This window comes from Chlorocebus sabaeus, chromosome 1 (assembly GCF_047675955.1).
Source record: "Chlorocebus sabaeus isolate Y175 chromosome 1, mChlSab1.0.hap1, whole genome shotgun sequence".
Taxonomy (NCBI): Eukaryota; Metazoa; Chordata; class Mammalia; order Primates; family Cercopithecidae; genus Chlorocebus; species Chlorocebus sabaeus.
In genome coordinates this window covers 58,251,296-58,266,168 of record NC_132904.1, presented here as the reverse complement: position 1 = coordinate 58,266,168, position 14,873 = coordinate 58,251,296, and the positions used below count along the sequence as shown (strand labels likewise).

Here is a 14,873-nt window from a genome sequence, read left to right as displayed (position 1 = left end):
GCTACTAACCTGGTTTATGCTTGTCACTCCCTTCTTACTCTTAATTTTCCCTAGTTAATATCATCCTTCTGTTACATTAGTAGCTGTCTCTCTGTTGATGCCACCTTCATCTGTGTCTGTAGACCCAAATGCTCTCTTGTATTTAATGTTTAATTAATGTTATGTTTTTCCCCTTACTACCTTCAGTATATATCCTTGACCAGCAGATGAGATGAGATTTTATATGTTTCAATTTCATACTTTATTCAATTTCCCTTCATCCTGTAATTCTTGTCCTACTGAATGGCATGCCAATGGGCATCTTGTTCATCCTTCTTCTTCATAACATGAATTTAGTACATAATATCTTTTCCATTTGTCCTCTTAAACCTCTATTTAATTTCACTTCTTTTTGACACCCTATCAACTCTCCCTTAGATTTTGTCTTCACCATGTATATTGGATGGCTATAATAGCCATTCCACCTTCCATGGTTTGAATGTTTGCTGTCTCCAAAGCTTATGTTGAAATTTAATTGCCATTGTAATAGTATTAAGAGGCAGGAGAGGTGATTAGCATTGAGAGGTGATTAGGCCATGAGGGCTATGCCATCACAGGTGGGGTTAATGCTGTTATGAAAGGTTGAATTTTGTCCCCTTTTGCCTCTTGTGCTTCTGCCATGTGATGACAGAGCAAGAAGGTCCTTGCAAGATGCTGACACCTTGACCTTGGACTTCCCAGCCTCCAGAACTTTGAGCCATAAATTTGTTTATTATTAGTTACCATGTCTCAAGTATTCTGCTATAGCAACACAAAATAGAGTAAAACACCATCTTGCAGTAATTTTTGTCTCATGCATTTCTTCTTCCTCAGTGTCTCTACAATTTAAATCTGCACTTTAATTAATAGTAAACTCAGCAGCTCAAGCCATTCTTTCCAATGAAAGACATCTGAAATAAGTAGAGACACGCATAAGACAATTTTTTAAAGGCTTAAGTAATTTACCTGGTAAAAAATATCTGACAGAAGAGGTAAATAATCTGACGCAATAATGAATGAAAAATTTCCATTATAAATTAAAGACAAAGTTTAAGACCTTTACAAATACTAAGCAAAAATTAAAGTAAAATAACTTTACACTCAGATGTATCAGAATAAAACTGCAGAAAATAACAAGAACAACAACAAAACAACAAATACATGTAGAAAGTACAAATACAAGTAGAAAAAGAGTTTACCTTTAAAAACCTAACAGAGAGCTGATTTCTCAACAGCTATAGTGGAAGCCAAAAGAGAGTATAATTGAATATTTATTTCACTGAAAGAAAATGTCAGACAAAAATTTTATATACAGTGAAATATTCTTAAAGAATGATCATGGAAAAGGGACATTTAAAACAAAAATGAAAGACTTACAGGTGCAAAATTATGGCATAGGGGCAAGCTGGTTTTCCTCTCCCCACTCAGAAAACCAAAAGTAAATACATAACATGGAAATTTTTACCATCAATAACCCAGAGCTCAAATATGAGGATGAGGCAGTTCCCAGGATCACACAGAAGTGGAAAAACTCTGAGCAGATGGTATGAGAATCAAATTTCCACATCTGTAATGACCCTACACATTATTCTCTTTGGTACTAAGAACATAGAAAATCTCTCCCGACCCCCAACTCAAAGTTTCTACACTGGAAAAGGTGAAATTGAGGTGGTCAGTTAGCTTTCCCACTTTCTTGAGTTCCCTGCAAGTTTACCTGTGTTTGCCTTAACCCACAGGAAGCACCATGACTACCTAAAGGGATAAAGATCCCTGAGTACAAGCAAAGACAAGGGGAGGAAGTGAGAATATCATCCACATCCTAGGCAATTCTGCTCTGTAACTTGGCCAAAGGAGATGCCAAATCAGAGTGGCTGTTTAGCAGCAGAACATTGTAGGAGGTATGTTCCATAGGTCCCCTGGGCATGAACCATTGGCCAGCCTTCCCACATTGCTGGGATAATCCTTTTGAGACCTCCCCCATTCAGGACAGGCAGCACTATAACATTTACCAGAGCCAAGGTGAACTTAGGCTTAAGGCACCACCTAGACTTAAAAAGGAGGCAGCAATCTAGTGGTAAATATTTACTAAATAAATATATTAAATAAAAACCAGAACAAGCCAAAGAGAGAAAACTGGAATAAATAACTTCTCCTTCAATGCAAAGACATTGATACAAGCCCACAAGAAACAACAACAATCAGGGAGCCATTACCTCCTCAGAAAGACTAAGCAAAAATCCAATGACTGAATCTAATGAGATAGTGATCTGTGAACTCTCTGCCCAAAAGAAACTCAATTATCTCTAAGGTAAAGCAGTTCAGAAGCATGTCAGAAAATGTAACAAAGCGATTGAAACAATAATTTAAAAAACCAAACAAAAATATTGGAACTGAGACATACGTTTGCTACAGCAAAGAACCCTTTAGAGGCTCTCAGCACCAGAATGAACTAAGCAGATGAAGGAATCAGTGAGCTCAAAGACTGGCTATTTGGGGGGGCGGAGCAAGATGGCCAAATAGGAACAGCTCCAGTCTCCAACTCCCAGCGCGAGCGACACAGAAGACCGGTGATTTCTGCATTTTCAACTGAGGTACTGGGTTCATCTCACTGGGGAGTGCCAGACGATCGGTGCTGGTCAGCTGCTGCAGCCCGACCAGCGAGAGCTGAAGCAGGGCGAGGCATTGCCTCACCTGGAAAGCGCAAGGGGGAAGGGAATCCCTTTTCCTAGCCAGGGGAACTGAGACACACAACACCTGGAAAATCAGGTAACTCCCACCCCAAAACTGCGCTTTAAGCAAACAGGCACACCAGGAGATCATATCCCACACCTGGCCGGGAGGGTCCCACACCCACGGAGCCTCCCTCATTGCTAGCACAGCAGTCTGTGATCTACCGGCAAGGCAGCAGCGAGGCTGGGGGAAGGGCGCCCGCCATTGCTGAGGCTTAAGTAGGTAAACAAAGCTGCTGGGAAGCTCGAACTGGGTGGAGCTCACAGCAGCTCAAGGAAACCTGCCTGTCTCTGTAGACTCCACCTCTGGGGACAGGGCACAGTAAACAATAACAAACGCAGCAGCTCTGCAGACGCAAACGACTCTCTCTGACAGCTTTGAAGAGAGCAGTGGATCTCCCAACACGGAGGTTGAGATCTGAGAAGGGACAGACTCCCTGCTCAAGTGGGTCCCTGACCCCTGAGTAGCCTAACTGGGAGACATCCCCCACTAGGGGCAGTCTGACACCCCACACCTCACAGGGTGGAGTACACCCCTGAGAGGAAGCTTTCAAAGCAAGAATCAGACAGGTACACTCGCTGTTCAGAAATATTCTATCTTCTGCAGCCTCTGCTGCTGATACCCAACAAACAGGGTCTGGAGTGGACCTCAAGCAATCTCCTACAGCTACAACCTACAGCTGAGGATCCTGACTGTTAGAAGGAAAGCTATCAAACAGGAAGGACACCTACACCAAAACCCCATCAGTACATCACCATCATCAAAGACCAGAGGCAGATAAAACCACAAAGATGGGGAAAAAGCAGGGCAGAAAAGCTGGAAATTCAAAAAATAAGAGCGCATCTCCCCCGGCAAAGGAGCGCAGCTCATCACCAGCAACGGATCAAAGCTGGACGGAGAATGACTTTGACGACATGAGAGAAGAAGGCTTCAGTCCATCAAATTTCTCAGAGCTAAAGGAGGAATTACGTACCCAGCGCAAAGAAACTAAAAATCTTGAAAAAAAAGTGGAAGAATTGATGGCTAGAGTAATTAATGCAGAGAAGCTCACAAACGAAATGAAAGAGACGAAAACCATGGCACGAGAAATACGTGACAAATGCACAAGCTTCAGTAACCGACTCGATCAACTGGAAGAAAGAATGTCAGCGATTGAGGATCAAATGAATGAAATGAAGCGAGAAGAGAAACCAAAAGAAAAAAGAAGAAAAAGAAATGAACAAAGCCTGCAAGAAGTATGGGATTATGTAAAAAGACCAAATCTACGTCTGATTGGGGTGCCTGAAAGTGAGGGGGAAAATGGAACCAAGTTGGAAAACACTCTTCAGGATATCATCCAGGAGAACTTCCCCAACCTAGTAGGGCAGGCCAACATTCACATCCAGGAAATACAGAGAACGCCACAAAGATACTCCTCGAGAAGAGCAACTCCAAGACACATAATTGCCAGATTCACCAAAGTTGAAATGAAGGAAAAAATCTTAAGGGCAGCCAGAGAGAAAGGTCGGGTTACCCACAAAGGGAAGCCCATCAGACTAACAGCAGATCTCTCGGCAGAAACTCTTCAAGCCAGAAGAGAGTGGGGGCCAATATTCAACATTCTTAAAGAAAAGAATTTTAAACCCAGAATTTTATATCCAGCCAAACTAAGTTTCATAAGTGAAGGAGAAATAAAATCCTTTACAGATAAGCAAATGCTTAGAGATTTTGTCACCACTAGGCCTGCCTTACAAGAGACCCTGAAGGAAGCACTAAACATGGAAAGGAACAACCGGTACCAGCCATTGCAAAAACATGCCAAAATGTAAAGACCATCAAGGCTAGGAAGAAACTGCATCAACTAACGAGCAAAATAACCAGCTAATATCATAATGGCAGGATCAAGTTCACACATAACAATCTTAACCTTAAATGTAAATGGACTAAATGCTCCAATTAAAAGACACAGACTGGCAAACTGGATAAAGAGTCAAGATCCATCAGTCTGCTGTATTCAGGAGACCCATCTCACACGCAGAGACATACATAGGCTCAAAATAAAGGGATGGAGGAAGATTTACCAAGCAAATGGAGAACACAAAAAAGCGGGGGTTGCAATACTAGTCTCTGATAAAACAGACTTTAAACCATCAAAGATCAAAAGAGACAAAGAAGGCCATTACATAATGGTAAAGGGATCAATTCAACAGGAAGAGCTAACTATCCTAAATATATATGCACCCAATACAGGAGCACCCAGATTCATAAAGCAAGTCCTTAGAGACTTACAAAGAGACTTAGACTCCCATACAATAATCATGGGAGACTTCAACACTCCACTGTCAACATTAGACAGATCAACGAGACAGAAAGTTAACAAGGATATCCAGGAATTGAACTCATCTCTGCAGCAAGCAGAACTAATAGACATCTATAGAATTCTCCACCCCAAATCAACAGAATATACATTCTTCTCAGCACCACATCGTACTTACTCCAAAATTGACCACGTAATTGGAAGTAAAGCACTCCTCAGCAAATGTACAAGAACAGAAATTATAACAAACTGTCTCTCAGACCACAGTGCAATCAAACTAGAACTCAGGACTAAGAAACTCAATCAAAACCGCTCAACTACATGGAAACTGAACAACCTGCTCCTGAATGACTACTGGGTCCATAACGAAATGAAGGCAGAAATAAAGATGTTCTTTGAAACCAATGAGAACAAAGATACAACATACCAGAATCTCTGGGACACATTTAAAGCAGTGTGTAGAGGGAAATTTATAGCACTAAATGCCCACAAGAGAAAGCAGGAAAGATCTAAAATTGACACTCTGACATCACAATTAAAAGAACTAGAGAAGCAAGAGCAAACACATTTGAAAGCTAGCAGAAGGCAAGAAATAACTAAGATCAGAGCAGAACTGAAGGAGATAGAGACACAAAAAACCCTCCAAAAAATCAATGAATCCAGGAGTTGGTTTTTTGAAAAGATCAACAAAATTGACAGACCACTAGCAAGACTAATAAAGAAGAAAAGAGAGAAGAATCAAATCGACGCAATTAAAAATGATAAAGGGGATATCACCACCGACCCCACAGAAATACAAACTACCGTCAGAGAATACTATAAACACCTCTACGCAAATAAACTGGAAAATCTAGAAGAAATGGATAATTTCCTGGACACTTACACTCTTCCAAGACTAAACCAGGAAGAAGTTGAATCCCTGAATAGACCAATAGTAGGCTCTGAAATTGAGGCAATAATTAATAGCCTACCAACCAAAAAAAGTCCAGGACCAGATGGATTCACAGCTGAATTCTACCAGAGGTACAAGGAGGAGCTGGTACCATTCCTTCTGAAACTATTCCAATCAATAGAAAAAGAGGGAATCCTCCCTAACTCATTTTATGAGGCCAACATCATCCTGATACCAAAGCCTGGCAGAGACACAACAAAAAAAGAGAATTTTAGACCAATATCCCTGATGAACATCGATGCAAAAATCCTCAATAAAATACTGGCAAACCGGATTCAGCAGCACATCAAAAAGCTTATTCACCATGATCAAGTGGGCTTCATCCCTGGGATGCAAGGCTGGTTCAACATTCGCAAATCAATAAACATAATCCAGCATATAAACAGAACCAAAGACAAGAACCACATCATTATCTCAATAGATGCAGAAAAGGCTTTTGACAAAATTCAACAGCCCTTCATGCTAAAAACGCTCAATAAATTCGGTATTGATGGAACGTACCTCAAAATAATAAGAGCTATTTATGACAAACCCACAGCCAATATCATACTGAATGGGCAAAAACTGGAAAAATTCCCTTTGAAAACTGGCACAAGACAGGGATGCCCTCTCTCACCACTCCTATTCAACATAGTGTTGGAAGTTCTGGCTAGGGCAATCAGGCAAGAGAAAGAAATCAAGGGGATTCAGTTAGGAAAAGAAGAAGTCAAATTGTCCCTGTTTGCAGACGACATGATTGTATATTTAGAAAATCCCATTGTCTCAGCCCAAAATCTCCTTAAGCTGATAAGCAACTTCAGCAAAGTCTCAGGATACAAAATTAATGTGCAAAAATCACAAGCATTCTTATACACCAGTGACAGTCAAACAGAGAGCCAAATCAGGAATGAACTTCCATTCACAATTGCTTCAAAGAGAATAAAATACCTAGGAATCCAACTTACAAGGGATGTAAAGGACCTCTTCAAGGAGAACTACAAACCACTGCTCAGTGAAATCAAAGAGGACACAAACAAATGGAAGAACATACCATGCTCATGGATAGGAAGAATCAATATCGTGAAAATGGCCATACTGCCCAAGGTAATTTATAGATTCAATGCCATCCCCATCAAGCTACCAATGAGCTTCTTCACAGAATTGGAAAAAACTGCTTTAAAGTTCATATGGAACCAAAAAAGAGCCCGCATCTCCAAGACAATCCTAAGTCAAAAGAACAAAGCTGGAGGCATCACGCTACCTGACTTCAAACTATACTACAAGGCTACAGTAACCAAAACAGCATGGTACTGGTACCAAAACAGAGATATAGACCAATGGAACAGAACAGAGTCCTCAGAAATAATACCACACATCTACAGCCATCTGATCTTTGACAAACCTGAGAGAAACAAGAAATGGGGAAAGGATTCCCTATTTAATAAATGGTGCTGGGAAAACTGGCTAGCCATAAGTAGAAAGCTGAAACTGGATCCTTTCCTTACTCCTTATACGAAAATTAATTCAAGATGGATTAGAGACTTAAATGTTAGACCTAATACCATAAAAATCCTAGAGAAAAACCTAGGTAGTACCATTCAGGACATAGGCATGGGCAAAGTCTTCATGTCTAAAACACCAAAAGCAACGGCAGCAAAAGCCAAAATTGATAAATGGGATCTCATTAAACTAAAGAGCTTCTGCACAGCAAAAGAAACTACCATCAGAGTGAACAGGCAACCTACAGAATGGGAGAAAATTTTTGCAATCTACTCATCTGACAAAGGGCTAATATCCAGAACCTACAAAGAACTCAAACAAATTTACAAGAAAAAAACAAACAACCCCATCAAAAAGTGGGCAAAGGATATGAACAGACAGTTCTCAACAGAAGACATTCATACAGCCAACAGACACATGAAAAAATGCTCATCATCACTGGCCATCAGAGAAATGCAAATCAAAACCACAATGAGATACCATCTCACACCAGTTAGAATGGCGATCATTCAAAAGTCAGGAAACAACAGGTGCTGGAGAGGATGTGGAGAAATAGGAACACTTTTACACTGTTGGTGGGATTGTAAACTAGTTCAACCATTATGGAAAACAGTATGGCAATTCCTCAAGGATCTAGAACTAGATGTACCATACGACCCAGCCATCCCATTACTAGGTATATACCCAAAGGATTATAAATTATGGTGCTATAAAGACACATGCACATGTATGTTTATTGCAGCACTATTCACAATAGCAAAGACTTGGAATCAACCCAAATGTCCATCAGTGACAGATTGGATTAAGAAAATGTGGCACATATACACCATGGAATACTATGCAGCCATAAAAAAGGATGAGTTTGTGTGCTTTGTAGGGACATGGATGCAGCTGGAAACCATCATTCTTAGCAAACTATCACAAGAACAGAAAACCAAACACCGCATGTTCTCACTCATAGGCGGGAACTGAACAATGAGATCACTTGGACTTGGGAAGGGGAACATCACACACCGGGGCCTATCATGGGGAGGGGGGAGGGGGGAGGGATTGCATTGGGAGTTATACCTGATGTAAATGACGAGTTGATGGGTGCAGCACACCAACATGGCACAAGTATACATATGTAACAAACCTGCACGTTGTGCACATGTACCCTACAACTTGAAGTTTAATAATAATAAATAAATTAAAAAAAAAAAAAAAGACTGGCTATTTGAAAGTAGTCTGATGAGGAAAAATAATGAAAGGAACAAAGACCACCTAGGCGCAAGATATAGAAAATTACCTTAAGAGACCAAATGTAAAAATTGTTGCTGTTCAAGAGGGAGCTGAGCAAGAGTAAGAGAGTAAGCGGTAGAAGGCTTATTTAAAAAACCCAAAAAACAAAAACAGGATGGGCATGGTGGCTCACACCTGGTAATCCCAGCAATTTGGGAGGCTGAGGTGCGTAGATTGCTTGAGCCCAGGAGTTTGAAGCCAGCCTGGGCAGCATGGCAAGCCCCTGTCTCTACAGAAAAATTCAAAAATTAGCTGGGCGTGGTGGTATGTGCCTGTGGTCTCAGTTACTTGGGAAGCTGAGATGGGAGGATCTCTTGAGCCCGGGAGATGGAAGTTGCAGTGAGCATGATCATGCCACTGTACTGCAGCCTGGGTGACAGAGTGAGACCCTGCCTCAAAATATATATATATATATATATATATATATATATATATATATATATATATATATACAGAGAGAAAACTTTCTGAAACTTGAGAAAGATATAAATATTCTGGTACAGGAAGGTCTGAGAACATCAAACGTTCAATCCAAATAAGACTACCTGAAGAGATATGACTTTGAAGAAGTCAAAGACAAAGAAAGGATTGTAAAAGCAGAAAAAAAAGCAAAAGCAAATAACATATGAAGAAGGTCCAGTTCATCTGGCAACAGAGTTCTTGCTGGATACTGTATAGGTCAGGAGGGCATGGAGTGACATTTTCAAATGCTCAAAGACAGAAAACTGCTACCCAGGAATTCTAAATGCAGCAAAAATACCCTTTAAATATGAAGGAGAGAGGAAGTCTTTCGTAGACAAACAAAATCTGGGAGAATTCACCACCACCAGACCTTTCTTGCAAGTAATACTTAAGGGAGTTATTCAATCTGAAAGAAAAAACACTAATGTGGAAAGATAAACTTTTCATGACATAAAATTCACTGGAAAAATTAAGTAAATGGACAAACCAAGAATACTCTATTACTATAATTGTAATGTGCAATTCACTTAACATGTTAGTATGAAGCACAAAAGCCCAAATCTATCAAAAATAATAGATCCTGAATCAAAGACCAGAGGAAAAATACAGGTATAGCAACCTGGTAAAAGATAGATGATATTAAAATATGTAAATTGAGACAACCAAAAGTCAAAATATGGGGACATGGAGTTAAAATGTAGAATTCGTTGGATTTTTTGATTTGTTTATATTCTGTTTTTTTGAGACAGAATCTCGCTCTGTTGCCCAGGCTGGAGTGCAGTGGCTTAATCTCGACTCACTGCAAGCTCCGCCTTCCGGGTTCACGCCATTCTCCTGCCTCAGCCTCCTGAGTAGTTGGGACCACAGGCGCCCGCCACGGCTCCTGGCTAATTTTTTTTTGTATTTTTAATAGAGACAGGGTTTCACCATGGTCTCCAACTCCTGACCTTGTGATCCGCCTGCCTCGGCCTCCTAAAGTGCTGGGATTACAGGCGCGAGCCACGGCACCCGGCCTGTTTGTATTCTTTTATATGTAGTCTAAGTTGTCATCTTTTAAAAATAATTTTTTATATCTATAAGAAATTTTCTGTAAGCCTGATGTTAATCACAGCACAACAGGCTATAATAAGTTCACTAAAAATAAAAAACAACAAATTAAAACATACCACCAGAGAAAATTACTAACAACAAAAGAAGACAGTAAGAAAGTAAAAAAGAAAGAGAGGACTCTCAAAACAAACGAAAACAAGCAACACAATGGCAGTAATTTATCAAAATTAACACTGAATGTAAATAATCCCAGTTCTCCAGTTAATAGGTATTGATTGGGTGAATTTATAAATAAACAAGACCCAACCATATGCTGGCTTCAACATACTCACTTCACTTATAAAGTCACACATAGACTGATAGTAAAGGAGGGGAAAAATATATTCCATACAACTGGAAACAGGAAAAGGTCAAGAGTAGCTATACTTACATCAGCTAAAATAGACTTCAAATGAAAGACTATAACAAAAGACAAAGAAAGTCACTATATGATGATAAAATGGTCAATTCAACAAGAAAATTGTATTAATCCTTTTTGCATTGGTATACAGAAATACCTGAGGCTGAGTAATTTATAAGGAAGACAAGTTTATTTGGGCTCATGGTTTTGCAGACTGTACAAGAAGCATATCGCCACCATCTGCTTCTGGTGAGGCCTCAGGAAGCTTCCATCATGGTAGAATCTGAAGGGGGAGCAGGCATGTCACATAATGAGAGGGAGTGCAGGAGTGAGATGCCAGGCTCTTTTAAACAACCAGCTTTTGCATAAACTACTAGAGTGAGAACTCACTCATTACACTGAGGAGGACACCAAAACATTCATAAAGGATCTTCTCCCATGAACTAAACATTCCTCACTATGCCCACCTCCAATACTTGAGATCACATTTCAAGATGAGACATGGAGGGGACAAACATTTACACTATATCAGAGATACAACAATTATAAACCTATATGTACCTAACACTGAAGCTCCTTAGTATATAAAGCAAGCATTAATAGATCTAAAGGGAGAGATAGACTGCAATATAATAATAGTGGGGGTCTTCAACACCGTACTCTCAGTAATGGACAGATCATCCAGACAGAAAATCAACAAAGAAAAAGTAGAGTTAACCTACACATTAGACCTAAATGACATCTATAGAACACTTCACCAAACTTCCACAGAATACATATTCCTCTCATTGGCACGTGGAATATTTTCTAGGACAGACCATAAGCAATGACACAAAACCAATCTCAACAAATTCAAAGAAATCAAGATCATACTAAGTGTATTTTCTAAGCACAGTGAATAAAACTGGAAATCAGTAAGAGGCACCTTGGAAACTATACAAACACATGGAAGTTATGTGTTCCTGACTAACTATTGGCTAATGAAGAAATTAAGAAGGAATTTAAATAATTTCTTGAAATAAAGGAAAGTGAAAAGACAACATACTAAAATCAATGGGCTACAGCAAAAGAAGTACTAAGAGGGAATTTTATAGCAGTAAATGCCTACATAAAAAAAAATGAAAGATTTCAAATAAACAACCTAATGATGCACCTCAGGAAACTAGAAAAGCAAGAATAAACCAAAGCTAAAAATAGTAGAAGGAAAGAAATAAAGATCAGAGCAAGAATAAATGAAATTGAGGCTAAAAGCATACAAATATAAAAAAAGTCTTAAAGAGTTTCCCCAGTGTTTTCTTCTAGGAGTTTCATAGTTTTAGGTCTTAGATTTAAGAATTGGACGGGTGGTGAGGGGAATGATGAGGGATTGGTTAATGGATACAAAAAATACAGTTAGAAAGAGGGAATAAGATCTCATGTTGGTACTACAGTAGAGTGACAATAGTTAACAATAATGTATTATATATTTTAAAATAGCTAAGAGAGAAGAATTGGAATGTTCACAACATAAAAGATAAATGCTAATGGTGATAGATATCTCAATTTTCCTAATTTGATCAATACACATTGTATGTATATATCAAACTATCATGTATACCCCAAAATGTACAATTCTTATGAATCAGTAAAAAAAGAGAAAAAGAAAATATAAAATCAATCCAAAGAATGGGAGAAAATATTTGCAAGTTGTATATTTGATAAGTTTAATATCCAGAAAATATAAAGAACCCTTATAACTCAACAACAAAAAGGCAAGCAACCCAAGTATAAAAATGGCATGGTACTTGAATAGAAAGTTCCTCAAGGAAAATGTAAGCACATCAAAAGATGCTTAATATCATTAGTTATAGAAAAAGGACATCTGTATCACACTAAAATGCCACTTCACACCTATTAGGATAAGTATCATAATAATAATGAAGAAAAATAACAAGTGATGACATGATGTCCAGAAAGTGAATTTTCCATATGTTGTTGGTAGGAATGCTAAATGATGCTGCTGTAATAGGAAACAGTCTTTTGGTTCCTTAAAAAGTTTAATTTTAGTTACCGTGTGGCCCAACAATTCTACTATATACTCTAATTAATTGAAAATAGGTATTCAAACAAATGCTTCTACATGAATGTTCACAGTAGTCTTTTTTACAGTAGCCAAAAAAAGGTTGGAAGTAACCCAAATGTCTATCATATGATGATGGATAAACAAAATGTAGTATATCCAGACAATGGAATACTATTCAACCATAAAATGAAGGGAGTATTGATGTTTGCTACAATGTAGATAAACCTTGAAAACCTTATGCTAAGTGATAAACTTTGAAATGCAAGTAGATGAAACTTGAAAACCTTATGCTTAAGCCAGATCAAAAAGTTCAAATATTATGTGACTCCCTGTATATGAAATATTCAAAAGAGATAAATCCATAGAGACTAATGGAAGATTGGTTGTTGGCAAGGGCTAGGTGAGGTGGAACTGGGGAGTGACTGCTTAGTGAGTATGAGGTTTTCTTTTGAGGTGATAAAAATATTTTGGAATATGATCAAGGTGGTTGTTTCACAACCTTGTGAATGTTCTAAATTCCACTAAACTGTACAATTTAAAGTGGTTAATTTTATGTTATGTTAATTTCACTTCAATAAAAATTATATAGATTTTTAATTAAATAAAGTATATAAAAACAAGGGCAGTAAAACTCAAAACCCATCACTTTCTGATTATTTTACTATAATTTATGTTGCTGAATCCAAGTCTATGTTTTTTCATTGCATATATGTGTGTGTGTGTAAAGAAGAGGGAGAGGGTATATTATATAATGATGTGTTACTTTGCATGTCTCACAATTTCAAACTGGAGTTGGTCATTTGAAAGCAGACACAGAAAGGATATTTATGTAATAGAAACAGGCAAATGCTACAAAACAGGAATTTTATTTTCTGAAGAGCTGGTTGTTAAAACGTTTACCACACACTCTTGACTGTAATCCTGTAATCCTTCATAGTCTTCTCTGTTTCCCCTTGGCTCACTGACTGTAATCCCCAGAAACAGAGATTATGTCTTCTTCAGTTTTGAGTCCTGAAGATGGAACACAGTACTCGTGATGACTGAGCACTTTTAAGAACTGACCGAATAATGTATGTTCTGAAAACTTTCCTATTTTTAGGTTTCCATGTTTCTTTCCTTTACTGCCTGTTTTCTAGTTGATTTGGGAAAATTCCAGCTTTATTCTGAATAAACTAAAGGAAGTTGCCTACATAAATCTTTTCCTGGAGGAAAACAAGAGCCCAATGATCCAGGAAGCCATCTCCAGCTTGGACAAAATGACATTTGGAACTGTGGGGCAGAGAGGCGAAGTCAGATGGAGAGTCAGTGACAGCTAGGATTGCTGATCTCTTCCTGTCAGGCATTTCTCTGATCTTTCCTAAAGTTAGTGTATCCTCAGCTGCAGAAAAAGCTTTCTTTGTAGGGGCCCTGTTGTGTTCTGCTAAAAACTGGACTCCTTTCTGAGCTATATAGGAAATATAGAGAAAATATCACATGAATACATGTTCCATTATCATTAAAGAAAAATTCTGTTCAATTCTTTCTCTACTTTTTCTCCTAGTAAACTAGGCCTGCTCTTTTTTTCATAACACAATACCAGAGTTGTGTCTCAAAAAGTTGAGTCTTCTCAATGAAAAACCTCTAGCAGAATGGAATCTTAGGAAGATATAGGGAGAAGATTTCCTTACTTCCTTGTATTTACAGAGAAACTTCTGTCGAAGTAGAAATATGTCAAATTAAGAGCAGTAACAATGAATATTATTCTTATTACTACTATGCAATCTCTGAATGTGTCTATAACTGCTAACTTCTTTTTGTCTCTCTTAATATACATTTCTCCTTGGAAGACTTATTTGAACAAAGGAGTCTTAAAAGTCTCTTGGACTTGGCTGGGCTTGGTGGCTCATGCCTGTAATCCCAGTACTTTGGGAGGCAGAGGTGGGTGGATCACTTGAGGTCAGGGGTTCAAGACCAACCTGGCCAATATTGTGAAAGCCTGTCTCTACTAAAAATACAAAAATTAGCTGGGCGTGGTGGCACATGCCTGTAATCCCAGCTACTAGGGAGGCTGAGGCAGGAGAATCGCTTGAACTCGGGAGGCGCAGGCTGCAGTGAGCTGAGATTGCACCACTGTACTTCAGCCAGGGCTATAGAGAGAGACTCT

General features: G+C 38.7%; 1 pseudogene; it reads left to right on the top strand.

The window, feature by feature from the left end:
- Positions 1-1,469: 1,469 nt before the first annotated feature.
- Positions 1,470-14,873, top strand: part of LOC103241273 (interferon-induced very large GTPase 1-like) — a 33,354-nt pseudogene continuing 19,950 nt past the window's right edge.